The sequence below is a fragment of the Gorilla gorilla genome, chromosome 8, assembly GCF_029281585.2.
Source record: "Gorilla gorilla gorilla isolate KB3781 chromosome 8, NHGRI_mGorGor1-v2.1_pri, whole genome shotgun sequence".
Classification (NCBI taxonomy): domain Eukaryota; kingdom Metazoa; phylum Chordata; class Mammalia; order Primates; family Hominidae; genus Gorilla; species Gorilla gorilla.
The window spans coordinates 8,931,575-8,949,833 of record NC_073232.2 but is presented as its reverse complement, the minus strand read 5'-3'; positions in this window follow the sequence as shown (position 1 = coordinate 8,949,833).

Sequence of the window (18,259 nt, the reverse complement as noted above, 5' to 3'; positions counted from 1 at the left end):
TTCATGTCAAGGATCCTGTGTGCTAGAAATTACCTCATTTTATTTATGGGGTGACAGAGGCTCCAAGAGATTAAATAACATGCTGGAGTCTTACATGTTGCAGGCAACAGAGCCAGGATTTAAACTCACCCAGAGCCTGTGCTTTTCCCTGTGTGCCACGAAGCCCACGCACAGCAGTCCACTCTCCTCCAGGTCCCTGACTGCATCTTCCATTCTTCTGGGCAAGGCCTGAGAGCAGAGGCCCTGAAGCCCAGGGCCCAGGCCCCTCAGGGAAGCTTCTGGTGTAAAGCAAAAATAAAATGCTAAGCCCCCTAACCATCTGAATGAACCCCTCTTCTTGGAATGCCAAGGGCATTCCAAAGTTAATCTGAAAAACGAGTTCAGGCTATGATGGGAAGCAGGGGTTGGACATGCCTCAATATACCTTCCGCCCTTTTGGAATTCAGGCACAGCTGACCAGCAGTAACATCAACACAGACTTTAAGTCTGATAAGAAGCATTTACAATCTATTCTCTATGAAGCCTGCTACCTGGAGCCTTCATCTGCATGACAAAACCTGGCTCTCCACAATCCCTTATTATAACCCAGACACTCCCTTCTATTGATTCCAGGTCTGTAGATAAAAACTCTTTCAACCAATTGCCAATCAGAAATTCTTTGAGTCTACCTGTGACCTGGAAGCCCCTGCTTCAAGTTGTCCCACCTTTCCTGACCCAACGAATGTACACCTTACATGTATTGATTGATGTCTTAAGTCCCCCTAAAGTGTATAAAACCAAGGTGTAGCCTGACTACCTTGGGCACATGTTCTCCTGACCTCCTGAGGTTGTGTCACAAGTCATTGGTCCCTCATATTTGGTCAGAATAAACCTCTTCAAATGTTTTACAGAGCTTGACTCTTTTCGTCCACACTATGCAAAGAGAACAAGACAGGGATGGGAGATTTTGGTTCCACTTGGTGGCCAAGGCTCCTGGTTTCTAACCACATGCAGGACCAAGCTGGCATGGCCTGTCACAGCACCCACATCCCTACTGCCTTCTGGAAGCTGCTCCTTTTCCTTCAGGGCTAAGCAGGGACCCAGACCCCTTCCTTCACTGTCCTGGAGGCTCCAGCACCTGGTCACATTTCTGCTCTCAGCCTTGAAATGTGGAGGGCTCATCTCATCTTCTCAGAAAGTAAAACACGTGGCAGCCTCAGTGAGCCCATACAGTTTTCTTCAGGGCAGCCCACATGGCACCTGGCATGGTCTCTTCTCCCTCAAAGCAGGAAAGAGATCTTCTCATGGGTAAGAGAAGGCCCATGGTGGAAACACAAAGGCAGCCACCTGGCTGAGAAGGAAAAAACACTGATTCTTCCAGATGAGTCTGCAGTGGTGGAAAACAAAGCTGGGGTGGCTTCCCCACTGCAGTGCTTAGTTCTCGGGGGGATCTGCTGCTCATTGATTTCTAACATTGCCTTCCAGTTACATCATGGAAAACAGGAAGAAAGAGGAAAAAATAGGAAAGGAAGAACAAAATGCACTGAAGCAAGAGTAGGAAGAAAGGGTAGAATGAAGCATTTAAACAGAGAGGAAGAGAAAAATAGCAATCACAGAAAGAACCAGGGAGTTTATAAAACAGGCTGCATGAAAATCATTTATCAAAACACTGTCCAGGACTTTTTGTTAAAAATAAACATAAAACAATTAGCTAGTCACAAAAAGACAAGTACTGTGGAACTCCACTCATTGTTAGTCAGTGGCGAGGCAGACATGAGCAGGGCAGGAGAGGGCCCACCCCACCAGGAACCTCTGGAGACCATCAGGTGATACTCAGGCAGTGGTTAAACTGGTTCTCTAAAATAGTAATTGGTTGCAGCTGTGCCAGGGAAAGGCGGGCTCCCAATAGCTGGAAAACACCTGAAACTGATCAGCAGCTTTCTATAAGATCTCAGGAGTGGGGCGAGGTGGCTTAGGCCTGTGCACTAAGAGGCAAAATGTAGTTTAACTGGTGTGTGACCTTCCTCCAGGAACACGAGACAGGTAAGGGCAAAATACTTCAAGTGAGCATGTGCACAACTTCAGTAATACAGCGCGCACGCGGCCCCGCCCAAGCGCTGGCAGGTCACTGAGCATGCGGACAGCCCACCCCAAGGAAAGGTCAAGGAAGGCGACATGGAAACCCTGAACCATGCCCATGTATAAAACCCAAAGTGGGGGGTTGCACCCTGCACTTGGATCTCTCAAGTCGCCTACTTCACCCTCTCCCAAGTGTACTTTACTTCCCTTAATTCCTGCTCTAAAGCTTTTTAATAAACTCTCAGTCCTGCTCTAAAACTCGCCTTGGCCTCTCCCTCTGCGCTATGCACCTCGGCCGAATTCTTTCCTCTGAGGAGGCAAGAATCGAGTTGCTGCAGACCCTACGGATTCCCTGCTGCTAACAGTATTAGTCCCTGGACTGATCAAATTCAGACACACAAAGTGGAATGGTGGATGCCAGGGGCTGGGGAGGGCAACGGGGAGTGAGTGCTTATTTAAGGGGGACAGAGTTCGGTTTTGCAAGATGAACATGTTCTATTGATTGTGCAAAAATGTGAATACACCTAAACGCCTAAAAATGGTTAAAATGGTAATTGTTATGTGTATTTTGCCACAATTTAAAAACATAAAAAATAAGAATGTCTGAGTAAATAAACGTATAACGCGTTCTTTAGGTCCACTGACAGCGGCGTGGCCTTGGCCTCTGTGCTCATCTTTCCAGGGCAGAGCCACGTTTGGTGTTTCTGGTTCTGTGCTGCGTAGAGAACTTGGCACCCTGGTCCTACGCACAGAAGAGGAGCTTTCCGAAGGCTCCGGGAGAGAACGCTGGGGAGTCAAGGCCAGTCCGAGCACAGCAGCTGGGGCCGGATTGGAGACAGGAACTTTTTTATTCTAGAGAAAGCGAGTGTAGTATCTAAGGGGAAGAGCCCTTGCAGGCGCGGGAAGGGAGGCCGCGCTTCCCCGGGCCTGCGGGGTCAGAGGCGGAGCTTCTGCGGGAGCTTAAAGGGGCCCCACAGCCTCCTGCATCCCTTCCACGGGCTCTGGGGAAGGCGTTCCTCGTGGGAGACCTGTCTCCCACGTTGTTGCCGGTTAAGAAGTCAGAGCTAGGAGACAGGCCGGGTGCGGTGGCTCAAGCCTGTAATCCCAGCACTTTGGGAGGCCGAGGCGGGCGGATCACGAGGTCAGGAGATCGAGACTATCCTGGCTAAGACTGAAATCCCGTCTCTGCTAAAATTACAAAAAATTAGCCGGGCGTGGTGGCACGCGCCTGTAGTCCCAGCTACTCCGGAGGCTGAAGCAGGAGAATCGCTTGAACCCGCGAGGCAGAGCTTGCAGTGAGCAGAGATCGCGTCACTGCACTCCAGCCTGGCGACAGAGCGAGACTCCGTCTCAAAAAAAAAAAAAAGGAGAGAGGAAAAAAGCAAACTATGCCTTTAAACTAGGGCGACCTTCATTCCCACAAGAAGGACTCGCCTTGGTCCCCTTGGGTGAAAGCTGCCGCTGCTGAGCGCCTCTGCGGCCCGGTGAGATCGGGGTTCACAGGCTGACCCAGCGTTAGGAGGTGCCGGGCTGATCACGACCGCCAGAGCTGCTGAGGTCGGAGCCCCGACACTGGGAACGCAGCACGGAGCCTGGCCGCGGGCCGTGATCAAAGCGGTGTGCAGGGGACCCAGGTTCACAGCGCAGGTGCGCGGCTCCCCGGCGGCTCTGCCGTCCTAGCCCACGCGGTCCCGGGGCAGCTGCTTTGCTCCGAGCCCCAGAGGCGTGGCCGCGGGTCCCGACTGCGCTGCCGCCCGTGAGAGGCACCGGACCTGCCCTCCAGGGCGGGGAACGGGAGGACTCTGATCCCATGAGAACCCAGACAGTTCCGTGTCCAAGGAGGTACCCGGAATGTTCTGAAACAAACCTGCGATTATGACAGCTCCGTATCATGTACTAGACGAAATTCTTACATCTCCAACCTCTCTTTTTACATTTTCTATTAAATTTTAATACCGGTTTCTCGCGCCTATGAGCAAAAAGACAAGTGTTAAAGCTAGCAATCGTTTGTGCAATTTCATCGATTGGTTCCACCGCTGCACTTGCTGCTGGTGACCAATAGGGGGTGTTAATTGTTAATTATAATCAATATTCTGCCCATTGACAACAGCAAATCCTAAAAGCTCAAGTTTCAACTCAATTCTTAAAACGAAGATTTAACTAGCTCCTTGAATCTTATAGGACTTTTATCATTCTCAGTGCTTCCAGTTATACAGGTTTTAGTCTCAAAACTAGTTGACCTAAATGTCTACAAATAAACTTTAAAGGATATGGATGGAGTTTTAAGCCAACTTTTAACTGAAAGTATAGCATATATATAGAAAAGCTCACAAATCATAAATGTTCAGCTGGATATACATTTTTTACAAAGGCTCACACATCCATGGGGCCAGGCCTCGGGTCAGACATAGGATCTCACCAGGGGACTCCCTCACACACTTCCCAGCCCTTATCCCACCTCAGAGAATAGCCATCTTCCGACTTGTTCCAGTGTAGATGAACCTTGCCTGTTCTAAGCTTTGTATAAATGAGTTATATAATGTATCTGGATTCTTTTGCTCAGTCTTTGCTCGTGAGACTGTCCCTATTCTGAGGGCAGCCATATTATGGGGGTGTAATGTGTGCGTACTGCCCTGCAATGCAGCACTCCGCTCTATGCACACACCACGAGGGGCATCTCCAAACAGCCGCTCCCAAGCATCGGGGCTGCTTTGGGCTTGGGGCAGTGATGAACGATGCTGCTATGAACCTTCTTGTGCATGTATTTAGGCACACATATACGCATTTCTGATTGGCATATATTTAGGAGTAGAATTGCTGGGCCATAGAGTGTGCACATACTAAACTCAGAAGATGCTGCCAAACAGGTTTCCAAGATGGTTGTAGGAATTTACACTCCCACGGGCTGCATATGAGAGCTCTGTTGCTCACATTTGCTACCATAAATGTATTTTTATTGCATGGAATTATTATAGTACTTGATGTATAGCTTTTCCAGGGTTTTCCAAAGAGTATAATCTTAGCCAGATACTAGCAAAAGAGTAATTAAGATGTAAGAACTATGTAAATTGTAAGCACTTAGAATATGTATTTACCACGCAGGATTCTCACAGATATCTTAAGATGCTGTTCAAATTAGGGAGTTCTATTCTTGATGCATGGAAGGTGTTTTGGATAAAATTCTTTTGCTTTATTTCTGCACAGAGTAATCTCATAGTAAGTTTAAATTACTGCAGGGATTTATCCCCAAGTCCTAACTGAGTGTCAATGTTGGGATGACAAAGACTGTCTAACCTTACACATCTGAACCAAGTCCTCATTTTCTCAGAGCTCAACAGGAGGCTGCACCCAGCGTCCCTGTCATGTCTCACCCTCTCAGAGGTGGCCTATGTAGTACCCGCTCCAACATTGTTTCAGTTCTGCCCTCAAATGAAGCCAGAAGGTGATGGAGCTGTGGGAGGGGAGAGTGTAAGGTTGACAGTGTCTAAGCAAGCAGGACTTGACACAGATGACGAGGCTGTCTTTTCTATTCAGGTTCAGCTCATGAGCACTGGAGAGTTATAGAAACTTCTAGAATCAGCAGAGTAGTTAAATTCACTCTCCTTTAATGCAAATGAAGAATGTCTTTCCTGGACTTCAGGAGTCACACTTCTCTTATGCCAGCTTCCTCTGAGAATTCCAGATATTCTCTGAGTAGAGGTGAATCTTCTGCCGGGTCTTCTGAAAGAGACCCCACCTCTCATCATGGGCTGCTCCTGACCTCTGCCCCCTGTGATAAATGAGCCAATTAACACTAAACTGGAGATTCCTCAGGGGTTTTAGGCTGGTTTTCCCAAGCCAAGTGGTACTCCTCAAATGTTCTCCATTCATCTTGTAGACAGGGCCATGTTTGCAGGATTCCCAGCTCGAACGCAGTGGGTGATTGGTGGCTGTGGACAGAGCTGCAGGCCTGCAAAGATCTGATCGAGCAGAGCCAGGTTCTAGCAGGTGCTACCTTAATGAGTTGATTAGATCATGCTTTTTGGAACCAAAATAAAAAATGAATTGTTCCTATTGTTTTAAAGTTAGTTGTAATGAAGAATTCATTTAATTTTGTTGTGGTAAAATATCCATAATCTGAAATTTACCACTTAACCATTCTTAGGTGCACAGTTCAGTGGCATTAAGTGCATTTACATTGTTTCTTGCGCAACCATCACTATACTGTCTTCCTTCTCCAGAACTTTTTCTTCTTCCCAGACTAAAACCCTGTCCTCATTCAACACTGACTCCCCCTCCCCCATCTCCCCAACCCCTGGCAGCCCCCGTTCTACTTTCTGTCTCTGTGACTTTGAGTCCTCTATGGACCTCATCTGTCTGGAGTCATACCGTATTTGTCCTTTTGTGGCTGGTGTATTTCACTTAGCGTAACATCCTCAAGGTTCATCTATGCTATGGCACATGTCAGAGCATCTTTGCTTGTTGAGGATGGATAACACCCCATTGTATGAAGGGACCACATTTTGTTTATTCATTCCTCTGTTGGTGGACGTGGGTGGCTTCCACCTCTTGGCTATTTTGAATAATGCTCCTAGGAACATGGGTGTACTGATCTTTTTGAGTCTGCTTTCAGTTTTCTTGGGCATTTAGCCAACAGCAGAATTGCTGAATCCTATGATAATTCTAGGTTTAATGTTTTCAGGAGCTGCTATACTATCTTCCACAGTGGTGAAAAATTCTCCTTGTGTCACTGGGACCTTTCCTTTGCCATGGCTTGTGTACATTCTCAAGTAGCTTTCAGAGTTATTTCAAAAGAAGTCGGGACCAGCGATGCCAGCATGGCTGAGATTTTCACAGGTTTTACACCTAGAAATGGGTGGTACAGCAAGGTCCAGGGCAAAAAGATGGCTCCTCTGACCTCTAGGACACCCCACACCCCACTCTTTGATCCAGAAGTGTTGGAGCCTGTGAGGAAGGATGAGGTGGCAAGGTGAGAATTGAAAAGCGTGATAGCAGAGATGGGGAGTTCTGCAGAGGTGAACAAAGAATTCAGGAGATTCTGCAGAGGCAAAGAAAGAATCAGCAAACATGAAGATAGGGCCATAGGAGTGACCAAAAGCAAGGCACAAACAGGAACAGGGATTTTTAAAACAAGCACACAAAAAACCCAGAGCATGCAAGAGCTTTGGGAAATTATTGGACATGCTAACGGATGTGTAACTGGAATCCCAGAAGAAAAGAAAATCAGCAGAAGAAATATTTGAAGATATTGGGGGAACCTGCTCCCCGTATTTCAACATAGGTTCTTTTTATTTCCCATAAGTGTCAGCCGGCTGAGAAATAAAGAGAAAGAGTACAAAGAGAGGAATTTTACAGCTGGGCCACCAGGGGGTGACATCACATGTTGGTAGGACCGTGATGCCTGCCTGAGTCTCAGACCAGCAAGTTTTTATTTAGGGTTTCAAAAGGGGAGGGGGTGTAAAACAGAGAGTAGGTACAAAGATCACATGCTTCAAAGGGCAAAAAGCAGAACAAAGATCACATGCTTCTGAGGGAACAGGACAAAAGGCAAAACAGAACTACTGATAAGGGTCTGTGTTCAGCTGTGCACGTATTGTCTTGATAAACATCTTAAACAACAGAAAACAGGGTTCGAGAGCAGAGAACCAGTCTGACCACAAATTTAACAGGGTGGAATTTTTCCCCACCCTAATAAGCCTGAGGGTACTGCAGGAGACCAGGGCATATTTCAGTCCTTATCTCAACTGCATAAGACAGACACTCTCAGAGCGGCTGTTTATAGACCTCCCCCAGGAATGCATTCCTTTCCCAGGGTATTAATATTAATATTCCTGGCGAGGAAAAGAATTTAGCGGTATCTTCCCTACTTGCATGTCTGTTTATAGGCTCTCTGCAAGAAGAAAAATATGGCTCTTTTTGCCCGACCCCGCAGGCAGTCAGACCTTATGGTTGTCTTCCCTTGTTCCCTAAAAATCACTGTTATTCTGTTCTTTTTCAACGTGCACTGATTTCATATTGTTTAAACACACATGTTTTACAATCAATTTGTACAGTTAACACAATTATCACAGTGGTTCTGAGGTGACATACATCCTCAGCTTATGAAGAAAACAGGATTAAGAGATTAAAGTAAAGACAGGTATAAGAAATTATAAAAGTATTATTTGGGAACTGATAAATGTCCATATTAAAATGAAATCTTCACAATTTATGTTCCTCTGCCATGGCTCCAGCCGGTCCCTCTGTTTGGGATCCCTGACTTCCCACAACATGAAGAGTTAATGTCCAAGAATATTTAAAATTCATGGAAGACACCAAACCACAATCCAGAGAACACACAGGAGGACAACCACTGCTAATAATACTAATAACCACAACAATAATAAACACTGCCTAGACCAAGCATAGTACAACTGCTGCTGGAAAAACAGAGAAAACAGACACTGCAAACAGAGGAATAAAGAGAAAATCACAAACTTTGAATTAGAAACCATCCAAGACAGAAGATAATACAATGACATTTTAAAGTATTTAAAACAACATGCCTTTAAAGCTAGAATTCTATTTCAGCAAAAATAATCTTTCAAAAATGAAAGGCAAATAGGAGACTTCAGCTTCTGACCAAGATGAACTAACAAGAGCAAGATTAACTATCCCATGAGGAAAAAAACCCAAAAACGAAAAACCAAAACATATGAAACATTTTCAAGATAGTGAGCATCAGGCAAGAAGGCCAGGGACCCAGAGAAATGGGCAACCAGAATTCGAAGCAAAGCAAACCCTAGAGATGTGCAGAGGGCCACACTTCCAAGCACATGTGGAACATTTTAAAAAACAATTCTGCAGTGTGGTGGCTCATGCCTGTAATCCCAGTACTTTGGGAGGCTGAGGCAGGTGAATCATGAGTTCAGGAGTTTGAAACCAGCCTGGCCAACATGGTGAAACCCCATCTCTACTAAAAATTTAAAAAAAATTAGCTAGGCATAGTGGCAGGTGCCTGTAATCCCAGTTATTCAGGAGGCTGAGGCAGGAGAATCACTTGAACCCAGGAGGTGGAGGTTGCAGTGACCCAAGATTGTGCTACTGTACTCCATCCAGTTGACAGAGTGAGACTCCGTCTCAAAACAAAACAAAACAAAACAAAACAAAAAAACCATTCTCCACTGGGCCATAAAGGAAGTCTCAGCAAATTTCAGTGACTAATATCATACAGACCACATTCTCTGTCCACAATTCAACTAAGTTAGAATTTTTAAAAAAAGAGATGTATTTTGAAACTGAAATGCAATATAGAAGAACTCGAGTTGAATTAACAATCATCATGAAAATTTAAGAATATTTAGAACTTACTATGTATGCATTCCTAAAAAATATAGCTTAATTTTGCCTAAAGAAATTTGCCTAATTTTATATAAATGTAATCATATTGAACTTATTATGTCTTGCTTATTTTGGCCAACATGTTTATAAAGTTTATCCACTTTGTTGCACATAGTTGTCTTTGTTTATTTCAATCAATTATCAAGTCAGGATTCTGATTACTTCTGAGACAGGAAGAAAGGAATTGTGATAGCAGCAGCACATGGGGGCTTATTTTGGGCTAAATTTCTATGGCTTTGGTAAATAAAAGGATTATTTGCCAGATTGATGATTAGATTGAAAATAAATCTAATTGCATTTAGGTGTCCTGACCACATTTTATTCAAGAGATTCACAGTGAAGTCTTTGCAATGTATACAATCATAATATAATGGAAAGGTACATATTTAAAGAACTTCTGATACCTGAGAGCTTATTCCTGTCATTTTATAATTGATTACTGGCTGTTGTGGATACCTTTTGTTCCTTTCCTTCTCTTTTATTTTTTATTATTGTTGTTTGCTGGTTTTCTGTAGTGGTAACATTTGAATCCTTTCGTTCCTTATGTATTTGCTCCACCAGTGGGTTTTATACTTTTGTGTGTTTTCATGATGGTAGATATCGTCCTTTCACTTCCAGGTTTAGGACTTCCTTAAGCATTTTTTTTTTATGGCTAGTCTAGTGATAATGAATTCTCTCAGTGTTTGCTTGTCAGAGAAAGACTTTATTTTTCCTCCATTTATGAAAGAGAACTTTGCTGAATTTAGTATCCTTGGTTGCCAGGTTTTTTTTTTTTCTTTTGGCACTTTGAATATATCATCTGGCCTATAAGCTTTCTGCTGAGAAACCTTATCACCTGCTGAGAAACCAGGAGAGAGAATATATCATCTTTCCTGGCCTATAAGATTTCTGCTGAGAAATCCGCTGTTAGTCTGATGGGAATTCACTTATAAGTGACTAGACACTTTTGCTGTTTTCAGATTTCTCTCTTTGTCTTTGACTTTTACCCTGACCATAATGTGCTGTGGAGCAGACCTTTTTGAATTGTATCTATTTGGAGATCTCTAAGCTTCCTTTATCTGGATGTCTAAATCTTTGGCTAGATTTGGGAAGTTATCAGCTATTATTTTGTTAAATAGATTATCTTTCTGTTTCACTTCCTGTTTGCCTTCTGGGACACTGAAAATTCAAATATTTGGTCACTTTATAGTGTCCCATATGTCATATAGGCTTTATCCATTCTTTTTTTTTTTCTTTTTGTATGACTGGGTTATTTCAAAAACTTATCTTCAAGTTCTGAAATTCTTCTGCTTGATCTAGTTTATGTTGATGCTTTCAAATGTATTTTGTATTTCATTCAATAAAGTCTTCAGTTCCAGTTTTATTTTTGTGTGTTGTTGTTATTTGTTTGTTTAGAGACAGGGTTTCACCCTGTTGCCCAGGATGGAGTGCAGTGGTGTGATCATGGCTCACTGTAACCTTGTACTCCTGGGCTCTAGCAAGCCTCTTGCCTCACCTTCCCGAGTAGCTAGGGCTACAGGCATACATCATCATGACTGGCTAATTTTTTTTTGTTTTATGTAGAGACAAGATCTTGCTATGTTGCCCAGGCTGATCTTGAACTCCTGGCCTGAAGCCATCCTCCTGCCTTGTCCTCACAAAGGAATGGAATTACAGGTATGAGTCATCAGGCCTGGCCCAGAATTTCTGTTTGTTTTTTTTTTAAATAATGTATATTTCTTTGATAAATTTTTCATTCATATCCTGAATTGTTTTTCTGATTTCTTTGTATTATTTATCTATGTTCTCTTATACCTCACTGAGCTTCTTTAATATCATTATTTTGAATTCTCTCTCCAGGATTTCATACATTTCTTTTTATTGAAATATGTTGCTGGAGAATTATTGTGTTCTTTGAAGGTGTCATATTTCCTTGCTTTTTCATGTTTCTTGTGTCCTTATGTTGACATCTGCACATCTGGTATAACAGTCACTTCTTCCAATTTTTTGAATTTGCTTTTGTAGGGATGGACTTTTTCCTGAAGATGTATTTATGGTTTGTTGAGTAGGCTGGGAAAGGAAGTTTGGTTTTGATTCTGAGTACGTGCAGTAGTGAAGTCTCTGTATGGTTTCTTCAGCTGTAAACAGTGTCATTGGTGTCTCTGATTTCTTCAGCGGCTTAGGGTGTGGTTGCTAGTGGATGCTATGGTTAAGTTTTATTGGGGATGGAGATGCCAGGTGGGCCAGTCCTTGGGACCCAGTGGTGATAGTGATGGACCAAGTGGGTCTGTCCTTGGGCTTGGGTTGTGCATGCTGGCACTATTGTTAGCAGGTCCAGGTGGGCTGATTCTTGGTGTCCTCCAGGTGACTTGCTTGGGTGCCAGAAGTGGGAGAGGTAGGTTGGGCAGGTGGGCAGGTCCTTGGACCCCTTGGCAGTGAGCGTGGTGTTGGTGATGGCAGTAGCAGTGGTGGGACAACCCTCTGGCTCCCAAGTGGTCTGTGCTGCTAGGCAGTGGCTGAGACAGGTGGGGTGGGCCAGTCCCCAGGCCTTCATGTGGTACATGTGAGAAGGGGTGGTAGTATGTGGTGGTGGTAGTGGGAGTTTGGGTGGGTCCATCCTCAGGCCCTGGGAAGAGTGCTCAGGTGCCAGTGATGGTGAATGGAGCAGGGCAATCCCCAGGCCCCAGCACAGTGTTCTCAGGCACTATCGGAGAGTGGAGCTGGCATCTGTCCTCAGGCCCCCCGGTGGTGCATGTGGGCACTGGCTGTGGTAGGCAGGGACAGGGTGCTCCCCAATCCCCCTGCAGGATGCTAGTGTGGGGTTATCAGCAGCTGCATTATGGCCCTGCTGCTGGGGAGGGCAGGGTTGCTTTCAGTGGCAGCAGCCCTTGACAAGCAGCTGGGAGTGCGGGCTTCAGCCCCAGGTGTGAGTGAGGTTGTGAGTGGGGAGTCTGTCCTCCTGGTGCTTGTAAATGCACAACAGCCCCACTACTGGGGATGGTGGAGTCAGTCACCAGGGCTTGCACTTTGACCCTGGTTGCAGCAGGCAGTGGCAGTGGTGGCCACAGATGGGGGATATCAGTGGGGCTCCAGGAATGTGGAGATACAGGAGCTGTTGGGCCCCCAGTCAGGATGCAGTTTGGTGGGGGCTGAGCTTCTTAAAACGGTGCTGTGCTGTAGCTGCTTATGGCTGTGAAGGTGGGGGGCGTAGGACCCAGCATGACCTTCCTCTCTGGAGCGGGGCCGTCACATGGTCTCTAGGCAGATCCCTATGTTAGTATCATGGCCCAAGAGGGCTGAGAGCATCTCCCATGCCTAGGATTGCAGGCGTCCATGGGGAGAATGTGGACTGCTGGGGCCTCTCACTTACCCTTTCCCTGCCTGGGGAAGCTCGGCAGAGCAGGCTGCCTCAGTCCCTCTCCTCCCTTGCTTTTGGTGCTTCCCGTCACTTCTCTGTTGAATATCAGTGTTCTGTCTTGGGAGATCTATTCTAAGTGTGATTCTATACCCCCTCTTTTTGTTTATTCGTGGAGGAGGCAAGTGCCGGGTGCCTCCAGTCAGCCATCTTGAAGCAGCTCTAGAACCTTCTTTAAAAGTCATACTTAAAAAATGTTAGAATGCCAGCGTGGCGTTCTTTTTTTTTTTTTTTTTTTTTGAGACAGAGTCTCACTCTGTCACCCAGGCTTGTGTGCAGTGGCATGATCTCGGCTCACTGCAACTTCCGTCTCTAGGGTTTAAGCATTCTTCTGCCTCAGCCTCCTGAGTAGCTAGGACTACAGGCATGCGCCACCACGCCCTGCTAATTTTTTTGTATTTTTAGTAGAGATGGGGTTTCACCATGTTGGCCAAGCTGGTCTCGAACTCCTGACCTCAAATGATCCATCTGCTTTGGCTTTCCAAAGTGCTGGGATTACAGGCATGAGCCACTGCACCCGGCCCTGGCATGGAATTCTTGAACCTAATTTTTACAGACATCTGTTGATGGCATAGTAAAATGCAAGCACACTAAATTAACTAAATGTAATGATTAAATCAAGTAATAAAACGTGTTTGTCTCTGGCATTTTAGAAACATCCCTATGTTCTGCAAAGAATCCCATTTTTTGTTGACTTTCTTAAGCCAAGGCACAACTCCCTCTGACTCCTCCCGAGTGTGAGCCTGTTCCATCTGCAGCCAACACTTCTGGAAAAAGAGAAGAGAGGGGAGAAACACCATCTCATTGTTGGCATGTGGTGTGACGAGCCAAGTGATGGCCCTTCCCACTCGGTCTTCAGCGCTGAGAGGAGCGTTTCTTCTCCCCAAGAAAACACATCCAGTGATTGACCTCAGCCACTGTATCCTGGGCTGACCATGGGATTAGGACCCCAAAGAAAATATGATCAAGGGGTTATGACTCTTAGGCAAAAATAAAGATTCTATTTTATTGTTTTTAAATACAGACATTTTATTAAGAAGTTAAACATTCTGTAAATTTCAATCTCACTAACGGATATTAGAGATTTTTAGTTATTAAAGTACTCGAGATGTTTTAAAATTAAGCATCTATCTTGATAAATGAACTCTAAGTAATACCATCTAAATGCATGGACTTGGGTTTTGGGGGTGAATGCTGGAGCAGTTTGCAAACTTGCAGCTATACAGTGTATCAATTACAGGCATTTTACAGCCACAAACTCAGGTGTGCCAAGATGAAACTTCACTTTTTCATGATTTTTAAATGTTATTGGAGACAAGGTTTCTGTCGTCCAGGCTGAAGTGCAGTGGTGTGATCACAGCACAGTGTACACTTAAACTCCTGGGCTCCTGGGCTCAAGAGATCCTCCCACCGCAGCCTCCCAAGTAGCTGAGACCACAGATATGAGCCACTAAACCCAGCTAATTTTTTAAAAATTTTGTTTGTAGGGACAAGGGTCTCACTATGTTGCCCAGGCTGGTCTCAAACTCCTGGGCTCAAGTGATCTTCCCACCTTGGCCTCCCAAAATGCATATATTTAAGTTACAGATAATTAGGATACAGAGGAGCCAACAGTCACCATGCAGGTAAAGAGGAGTAAGTCACCAATGCATGGAGCTCCCCATGTGCCCCTCCCTGACCCCATCACTGCCTTCCTGACCTCACCAGGAGTAACCCTACCCCAAACTGTGGGTTTGTTATTCTCTTCCTTTTTATTTGAGCTTTATTAATATATCTGAAATGCTAACCAATATATTGCTTATTTTTCCCTAATTTTACCCTACATATAACTGGAATTATATCGTATTTTTTCAGTGACTTGGTTGTTTCTGCTCATGCCTGAGATTTATACATTCTGCTGGTAGAACTGTGCAGTATTCACATTTCACTGCTTTGCAATACTCCAGTGTGTGGATATATCACAATTCTTCTAAAATCCGTTCTAACTTTCATATTTTTATCTTGAAAAAATTTCAAAACTAGAGAAAAGTTGAAAGAATTGCAAAATGAGCACCATATGCCTTTCACCGAGTTTCCCAAGTCAGTAACGTGTTGGCGCATTTGCCTTCTCTCTCTTCAGTAATTTTCTTCTCCCTGACCCACGTGAAATTCTTTGTAGACATCATTACATTTTGCCCCTACATATTTCAGGGATACATTTTCTATGAATGGGGATATTCTCCTACAGAACCACAATGTCATTATTATACACAAGAAAACTAACTTCAACTCAATAATATTATCTAATAGGCAGTCCATGTTCAAATTTTTTGAGTTGTCTGAAAAATGCCTTTATATGGCTGTTTTTCAATTCCGGAGCCACTGAGGACTCCCTCGTTGAATGTTGGGTTTGCCTTTCTCAAGTGAGCTCTAAATCCCTCAGGAATTTTATTTTTCGGTTGTGGAATGAAGTAGGGTTGCATTTTGATTTTTTTCCACATGGACAACCAAGGCCAGCACCATCTGCTGAACAGGCCACCTCCCTCTCTGGCCTGGAGTGCCTCATCCACATCAGGGGCCCATCCGTGAGTGTGAGCTGAGACCCCACCAGTCCCCCTGGCCTGCGGGGCTGCAATCACACCAGTGCTGCTGTGCTAACCGCTGCAGCTTCACACTCATTCCCCACAGCCCTGGAGGCAAGCGCCCCCCCCCCACCCTCCCTCCCGCACGTCCTGGCTGCTTTCCACCCTTTCCTTTTCCACCTGACTTTTGGAATCAATTTGCCAACTGGGATTCTTAGTAGAATTACTTTGAATATGTGGATCAATTTTGGGAAAATTATACTTTTATGGCAGGGTATATCTCCATTTAAGCCTTCTTTAATGTCAGCTCATTTTATAGGTTATTCTCCAGAACATTCTTGTACATCTCTTCTTTACATTTAGTCCTAAGTATTTTTTTTTCTTTATATTTTTGAGATGCAGTCTTGCTCTGTCACCCAGGCTGGAGTACAATGGCACGATCTTGGCTCACTGCAGCCTCTGCCTCCGGGGTTCAAATGACTCTCCTGCCTCAGCCTCCCAAGTAGCTGGAATTACAGGCACCCACCACCAAGCCCAGCTAATTTTTGTATTTTTAGTAGAGACAGGGTTTCACCATGTTGGCCAGGCTGGTCTCAAACTCCTGACCTCAAGTGAACCACCTGCCTCGGCCTCCCAAAGTGCTGGGATTACAGATATGAGCCACTGCGCCCAGCTGTCCTAAGTATCTTTTATCACAATGTAGCTATCTATACCTTTTGATTACACTTAAATCTTTGTTACTGGAATATATGAATAAAATTGACTTTCCTTAGGTGATTTTCTATTCAGCAACCTTAGACATTTTATTTACTCTGTTCAGTTATTCCTAGTTTTTTGGGTGGCAGAGAGTTTTTTGGGGGATGGGGAACACTTTTCAAGGTGTTTCATGTAGATAATCATATCATTTATAAATGAAACAATTTTATTTATTTCTTTAAAATCTTATGCTTTCTATTTCTTTTTATTTTTGCCTTTTATAATTGGCTATAATCTCTTATATATTGTTGAATAGAATTGGAGACAATGGATATTTCATCCCCCCGTAAATGGGGAAATTTCCACTTTTTTCACAGATATGCATGATTTTGCTGTAGAGTCTTGGTAGATATCTCCTGTGGTTTGAATGTGTCCCCTCCAAAATTCAGCTGTTACCAATATGGTGATACCAAGAAGCAGACCTTTGAGAAGAGATTAGGCCATGAGAATTCCTTCCTCCTGGAAGGGATTAAAACTCTTGAAAAGGAGGCTTCACTCAGCGATTGGCCCCTTGGCCTTGTTCCTCCTGCCCTGCAAGGACACAGCGTTCCTCCTCTCCGGAGAATGCACCCCTCCCCAGACACCAAATTCCACCGCCTTGATCGTGGACTCGCAGCCTCCAGAGCTGTGAGAAATACATTATCGTTCTTTGTAAATGGCCCAGTCTGAGGTGTTCTGTGATAGCAACCACAAGCTGAGGGAGATAATACCCTTTCACATGCTAAGGGAGATTCTTTCCACTCATAATTTGCAGAGTTCTTATGATGAAAGTTGAATGCTAATGATTTATTTTTCCACCCACTGAAGTTTGTCCTATTAAACTGACCAGGAACTCAAGGGATAAACCTGAATATTTGTGTTTGCTATTTTTGTATACATTGATTTGCAAATGATTTCTGTACAGTTTTGATGCTCATGTTTGGGAGTGACATGGGCCTGCAAATTTCCCTTCTCACACCATCCTTGCTGGGTGCAGATTCCAAAGTGATGCTAGATCAATCATACGAGTGGGGAGTGTTCTCGTTTTGCACAAGTCCAAGGAGGCCAGACTGCAGGAAGTGCAAATCTTACCACAGACAACTTTCTGTGAGACAGACACATTCCCCCACTCCCTGTGTGAAATGGTCATCTTAATGTCCCTTGATAGGATCAATCACCCCGGTCATAACAAGAACCCTCTTCTTTCCCATAAGTACGTTGGCACGAGGATGCCAAAGTGACCAGGGGCCAGCATCCTCCAATGCCATAACACGTGCATGTGTGTCCTCCAGTACAGGATGGGCGTGTCTTCCTTCTGTGACTGGGAACTAAGACCCCAAGTAGCTGGGATTACAGGTATGCACCACCACGCCTGGCTAATTTTGTATTTTTAGTAGAGATGGAGTTTCTCCATGTTGATCAGGCTGGTCTCAAACTCCCGAACTCAGGTGATCCACCCGCCTCGGCCTCCCAAACTGCTGGGATTACAGGTGTGAGCCACTATGCCCAGCCCACAAAGGTGTCTTTCCAGTGAGGACAGATCACTGCCCATTCCCTTGTGGACCAGTGAAATCAGGTGGCCACCCAGTCCTCCTAGGGCATGGTGCCCCACAGCATCTGGGCATAAGCCTTCGGTATTGACAGGTATCCCCCTCCACAGGGGCTGCAGCCAGATGGGCCTTGATGAAGGAAGGCTCGTGGCATTGAGCTGGTACATAACCACCATCCCTGCTACCACAGGCCTTTTTTTTTTTTGTGAGCCCACTCAACAAGGACCCAGGGGCTAAAGAGAGAGGCTGACAAACACAACATGGATTGCCATGTCCACCTCACCATTGGGCACCTGCCTACTATGGTTGGCTTGGCCTTGGAGACCCTTCCCATGGGACACACATATCTCTTTAACACGCCCATTCCATCCTGGAAGAGGCACCTGCAGTACCTTCATCTTAGACTTCCCTGTCCTCAAAGTCCCAATCTTACTCCTTTCCAGTTCCCAGAATCCACATCAGTCCGTATCTCTGCATCTCTTATCTCTTCCCAGAAGTGGTGAAAAACTAGGTGAACTGCTCTCAAGTATTTCCATAGAGAAAAAAAGCTCCCCCAGCGTCCTCCTGGCTGCCCTGAATGA